Source organism: Chaetura pelagica, unplaced genomic scaffold (assembly GCF_000747805.2).
Source record: "Chaetura pelagica isolate M959 unplaced genomic scaffold, ChaPel_1.0 scaffold104, whole genome shotgun sequence".
Classification (NCBI taxonomy): Eukaryota; Metazoa; Chordata; class Aves; order Apodiformes; family Apodidae; genus Chaetura; species Chaetura pelagica.
Window position 1 is genome coordinate 5,562,460 of NW_009953786.1, and position 7,016 is coordinate 5,569,475.

Below are 7,016 nucleotides of genomic sequence, written 5' to 3' on the forward strand. Positions count from 1 at the left end.
GAGGTTGTAACAGTAAAGACAAAAGATCCCTTAAGACTGAATGAGGATTTTTAACATGTCCTTACATTTTCTCAGTATTTTTATAACCCTGACATTGATAATACAATCAAACATAGGGTCACTGCATAAACAGAAAATTATTTCTAGCTGAATTTACTTCCTACTTTATCCAATGTAAATTGAATGCTTTTCCATGTAGTAACAACGTTTCAATTTCCAAATACAGACTAAGGATGGAAAACAACAGAAATAAATAATTCAGAACTCTTCCTTTAAAAGACATTATTTTTTGTATTATGAGTATCTTAATTTTTATCTGGTCATAGTTGAATTATAACTCTATTGTCCTTAACAGTGTTTATTATTCTACTTTTCACTGATGAGTAAAGGTCATGCTATGCTTACTCTCAGTCATTACTATGTCATACTGACATGTTGCAAGATGTGGTGCTGAAGCTGGTGGGCAGTGACAGTTGCCTTTACTTCTCAAACCCTTAACTATGTCTTTTTGTCTTTAATGTTCCTGATCGATTGCATCATGGCACATTTTTTTCCTGCTGTCCAAATGTCTTACTGGCACTCACCAACAAATTTAGCCTTTCTTTCTGCTTGATGGCTGTTGGTGAATAGACTGTGTTTTCACTGCTTGTTTCCATCATTCTAGGGTATTTGATGAATATTAGTGCAGATGTCCTTGACTCTGTAGCTGGAGAGCAAACAGTCCTCTGGGGTTTTTTTTCTTATCTGAGTACAGACTGATTTAAAAAATCCCATGCCATTCTTTCCATTCTCCAGTTTCATAAATATGGATGTATTTCAGCAATAATACTTGTGCCTGAGTTTAAAATTCCACTCCCAAAATTACACTGGAGTTAATACTTGGAAACTGGTTTCTTGTGAACATTCAAGCCAGTGAAAGATTGTGGGACTAGCTTAGATACCCTGAGTTTAAATTTAACAATGGATGAATATTTGCTTTGCTCTTTGTGACAGTGATCTGTCATTTTTGATAGTCCATGAAGCATTACAGGTAAGAATGAATATTAATCTTAAGGCTTTGACTATACCTGATCAACATGTGGGTTGTGAGAATTGTGCAGAAAGTTGATTTTTGGTGTGAATTACATGCCATCTTCTATCCTTTATCATAATAAATGTATCCTGCCATACAACTAAACTTCACTTGTATTTGCTTTGATCAACTTCATTCTGTAGGTTGGCTCTTGAACCAAGAAGAAATCACCTGATACGGAGAAGTCCAATGCTGCATGTGTAGTGGGGAGTTTTCTGTAGAACAACTGAAAATGTTTTGCATGTAGTAAATCAACTTTTTACATTCAATATGAGAAGCTTTTCTGGAGAATATTGTTCATTATTAATCTCAATGGCTAATCCCTGGAAGTAGTGTTTTTTAGAGCAAGGCTAGATTCTGATAGCTTTATGACCAACAGTCAGTGGGAATACTCAGCACAAGTTAAATGGTGGCAGAAATGAATGGTTAGAAATGCTCAATGGATGCTCTATGAATGGATTTCTACTGTAGGATAATGACAGGACTGGTGTGAAGACACAAGCTCCTCATATGAAATGGGCAGAAAGAAGGACATCCTTCTATTGCTCAGCACTGAGTGTAACTTTAACGTTGTGTTTCCTACATGTCCGTCTTTATCAATGTCATATTTTTCAGGCCAGTAAAGTTCTTATTCATTGTGGTGGGTTGACCTGAATTGGCTGTCAGATGTCCACCCAGCTGCTTGCTCAGTCCCCTCCTTAATGGAACAGGGGGAGAAAATAAGGTGGAAAAGCTTGTGGGTCAAGGTAAAGACAGGGGGATCATTTAACAATTCCATCAGACAAAACAAACTCAACTTGGGGTAAATTGATTTTATTTACTGCCAGCTACAAACAGAGTAGGATGATGAGAAACAAAAACAAAAACTAAAGCACTTTACCCTCACCCTTCTTCCCAGGCTGAACTTCACTGCCTCAGTCACAACTCCTCCATCTCCTGCCCCTCAAATGATGCAGGAGGAGGGGGAATACAGGGTTGTGGCCAGTCCATAACAGCTCTTCTTTGCTGCTCTTTCCTCCTCATACTTACCCCCTCCACATGCTGCAGTGCTTCTGGATAGACCTGCTTCTGAGCATCTTCCTCTCCACTAGCTGCAGGCCATGACAGGAGCCTGCTCCAAAGGGGGCTTTCCATGAGCAGCAGCTTCTTTCAGGGCATATCCACCTGCTCCAGTGTGGGGTCTTCCATGGGCTATGGTGTAGATATCTGCTCTGCCATAGAAACACCTGCCCCACCATGGTCTGCCCCAGAAGCTGCAAGGCAATCTCTGCTGGGGCACCTGCAGCCCCTCCTCCTGCTCCCCCTCAGGGCTAGCAGGGCTGTTTCTCACCCTGTTTCCCTCTGCCCTGGCTGACGGGCAGCCTTTTGCCCTTTCTGACAGAGCCTTCCTCAAGGTGCCCACCCATGGCACCATGTAAGTTTATATACTCCACTTCTTGCTGAAGTGTTTTATTCATACCTGAGTTATCACATTGTCCTCTTGCTCTCTATCCCTTCTTTCCAAATTATGCACTCACTCTCTCTCTCTCTCTTTCAATATTGAGAGGAAATGGTCAACTAAACATCATCTGTTGGCCTGAGGTGAATTAGATCTAGCCTGTGTGAGAGTCTGATCATAGATGAGAGCAAAGCACTGAACACTTCATACAATGTTATTCACTGACTAGTGGAAATGCCTGTAATTGTTATTAATAGCAGAATGAAATTTATTTTTCTTTACATAAATTAATTTTAAACGTCTTCCTGTCTTAAGGGACCTAGGCTCCCTAGGACAAAATGTGGTATAGTGTGTAAATGTCTGTCCTAAAAGAAAAGGGGATCCTGGTAGGGATCACAGGGAATGCTGTGAAAATAGCATGTTTTCTTTGCTTAATTGAGGCTTCCTTAATTGTGATTTTCATATGTGTTTCATGTTGTTTAGCACCTAGCAAAATAATGTATTTTATGTTTGTTTTCTTTGTTCATACATCCTGCTTTGTCTTACTGTAGACAAACACAACAGCAAATTAAACATTAAAATGGACATACTTGGACAAGTTAGCAAGCCATTGAGATGAATAGGGCAATTCTGATTCCCTTTGGTACCACTGAAGTATCTCTCTACTGTGAATTTGCTAGGAGGTTGGAAACCTGATTTATGCAACTTGCTGTAAAAGGAAAGCTGTGCAAGATAAGACTATCTTAACAACAACAACAAAAGGAACAAAATGGTAGAGTGATGCATAATCTATTTGATGGTACACAGATGTCATGAATTTGTAGAATAAGAACATTTTCCACAGTTGCAAATTTCTGTTGCCAGTGATAACATACATTGGACTGTATTTATTGCATGATATTGTTCTCTAAGTACAATGCCAGTAAGTTATATTTTATCTGCAGTATCTCTCTGTCCCAGTATTTATGTTTGCAACTCTTGCCTACAGAGAGTACAAAAGAGAATACTTCAATAGATTACTAAATTGATTAATCTAATGCAGAGCATACTCACTAATAATATGTTATTTATTTTGCTCTCCTGTTGTTCGATATCTCTCACTAAAATGGTGTTTTAAAATGCAGGTGACCTCTAATTCTGCTGTGAAGAATTAATGATCCACTTGATCTCTGTACTCTGAGGAACTGGCAGATGAGGAAAGCACATGTGTGAGTACTAATGATGCAGTATGTCCACTCTAACTGTTTCACTTCACTGCTGCTCAGCCTGGCCTTCTGCTACACAGAACTGCAGAATTTTGCTCCCTGGGCACTTATCTCTGAGGCTATTGCAAATTTTGAAGGGCCCTTCAGAGCCTTGTGGAACTGTGAGAGGAAAGATTATATCATGCTGAGTTGCTAGGAAAATTTTCATCAACCATTGCCAAATTCTTTTATTGTAACACAGTCCAAGGAAAACACTCAGCTTTTACTCTGTGCTTGGTGATGAACAAAAAGTATCTGCTGGAGTTTCTGTCCTGTTGCCTGGAACATCTTGCTGATGTAGGGCATTCTGGAAGCCTTCACTTAGACCCATGTCAGCCCAGCTCAAGAAATAGCTTAATCCATACAGTTCTGTAGGATGGTGAGATGTGTGGCTTTTTGGCCTGGTTCAAAGCACTCACAGGCATGTTTTCAAGTCATGAGTTACACAGGGAATGTTTTCTCTGGAAGAAGGAAGGAGATGTTTTTGTTGTCAGACCAGACCTCCAAGTTGAGAGTGCTAATCAATGGCAGATTCCCAACAGACTTTGGCCAGTCCCACCAGTGGTCCTCAGCTGGGCAGTACTTACGCATTTGGCAGTTCCTGATCTACTGATATGCAAGCGTGCATGGAAATTATAGTGTGCTGAACTAGCATTTGAAATATTTTCATGGCTTTCTCAAGAGCTGTTGATGGAATTCATGTATCTGTTCACTTACCCTTGCTTTTTCCCAGGTAAGTACAGAAATGCTGCATAAGAAAGGTACATTAACTAAGAACTAATGCAATTTCATGTTCTGAGGTGGCAGGCATGGCAGATGCTGTGCACATATACAGCAAGAGATAATTCTTTCTCTGAAGAGCTCTCAGTATAAATAATAACAGTGATGATGATGTAAGTCTTACTGAATCATCATAGGAAGTTGTTGACTTATACATAGGGAGGCAAGGCAAAGTGCATGTTTTCAACATTTGCTTCCTTTGGGAAAAGTGGCCTTGGCTTCATGTCTGCCAAAACTCTGTAATTCATGTCTTCACAGTGCTGTGGTTCCAAATGGCCCTGCATACATTGCACTTTTTTCTGAAGTCATTCCTAGATGACACTGAAAGAGAGCTTCAATCATGTATGAAATAAATACCTGATAGAATGAACTTCTGGGTGACTGTAAACTAGGAGAGGTTGTCTGACTGCAGTTCAAATTTAATGATTAATTTGCAGCCCCAATACACTGCATTTTTAATCATACTCTTGAAAACAATGATGAAATCTGCAACAGCAGCAATAAGGAAGCAGCAACAATCTGCTGCGCAGCCATACAAATGACATACTGATAACACAGCATGCAGGCAGTTTCTTCCTTGGTTGATAGCTGCAACACATAACCAGCAGTGAGAATATCCTACATGTTTCCAGAGTGCTTCTTTCTTAGGAAGCCAGGAAATGTTCAGCCTATAATAAATACATTGCACTGCTTTTGACTTTCTCATGCAAGAAATGGTGTAGACAAAAGTGTATGACCTTTGAGTCAATATATTTTCTCCCTCAGTTTGAGAGCAATGCCCAAGGTGCTGTCTGTCTTCAAGTGGAGTTGCTGTCTGGGGAATAAGTATTGATCTTAAACTGGTGGGAGAAGAGATGGCCAATGTGTGGTTTGGAGCCAGTTACTTTCCAGAATTCAAAATCACATGTAAGTAATACAAATGGAATTTATCTGCAGTTGCACATGCATTTTTCTCAGTAGCAGTGCTTGTAGAAACAGCTCCCGTATCTCTGTGACTCTTTTCCATTCCCTTGCTAATCCTTCATTTATGCTGGAACAACTGCACGCAGGGTCTGTGCTACAAACCGGATGAAGGAACTCATGCAACTAAAAAAACCCTTTGCACTTTTTCAGAGTTGGTTTTTTTATTTATTTATTTTTAGCCAATATTGTTGTCAAATGTGGCACTTTGCTCTCAACAACATGGAGTCTGAGTATTCTCAATTCCTTCTGAAGAGGGAAGTAGGTCTGTAATGTCCTCCCTGTTAGTACAGTGCAGACAGAGTGAGCAAGTGTCAGAAAGTGAAGGGCTAACACTAAAAATGCTATGCTATGCCCTCTCAAAATGATGATAGTGAATTATGCAGTGTTCATTGTCATCACTTAAGTAAGCAGTCCCTTTTGTTTAAAAGTAATTTTTTCTACACTACTGGTAGATTACTGTCTCCAAATTTTTACTCAGTTGATAAGGCAAAATGTGTTACTGAATGTAGGGTTGTGGATTATCAGTGAAGCAGCGATTGTTACTAGTGCTATAAAATGTTCTCATGTGTTTTGTTTTTCCACCACCTTTTGATGATATTTATTTTTTTGTACCCTAAAACTGCTGGAAATGGGAAAACTTCTCAGAGAAGTTCTTGGGAAATTTGTTCCCCTTTCAATAGGAACTATTAAGATGCTTACCCAACTGTCTCTGCATTACAGTGCAGTTTAGGGACTTAATTGTTGCATTGGCAGAGCACAGATTCTTTAGAGCTTCCTGCCTTGAACCTGCTGTGTCGTGCAAATGCAGTCAACAACACATTTCTGCTGGTCCTTCAAGCCCTTAGTCATAGCCCAAAGTGTTTTGATTTGACCTTGCTCAGCTGAATCTGGCTTTATTTGCCTTCCCAGTGGGATTACCACTTTTCACATCCCATATAGTGAAGGAAAAGGAAATTAATTAATGCTCCTGCAATTGACTGCTATGAAAATAGTGTGCCATACTGTTTGCGTAGGCTATGAGTAATCCTTTCCTTGATGGTCAATGGGGGAAGGGATTTTGAGCATTCATGGTGAGCTGGCAACACTGCCCTCCTACTGCCTCCACAGTTGTGACTGAGAATGCAACATGTTCATCCAGAGATGAACAAAGATGACAGCTCTGTATAGTGAGGAGTTTTTGGACATGTTATTGTGTGCAATGTTAGATATGCTGATGGGCAGGATGGCAGTGAAGCTTTATATGAGATATTCCTCTATGAGCTGATAATGCCAGTGAGCTGTGAAGACACATAACCTTTCAGTAGCTGTTTTGATGAAGAGCTAACGTTAGTACTTCCAGAGCTGATATTCCATACCGTTTGGAGAGATGATTTGTGAGTATGTTTTTGAAAGCCAAATAAGAAACCTTGCAGCCTGAGGCATGCTCTCATTCTGTGAAGAATGTAAGTCATACAGTGTTCTTGTCAGTTATATACCAGGTTCAGATATTTGTGGGAAGGAGAAGCAGCATCCTGTGTAG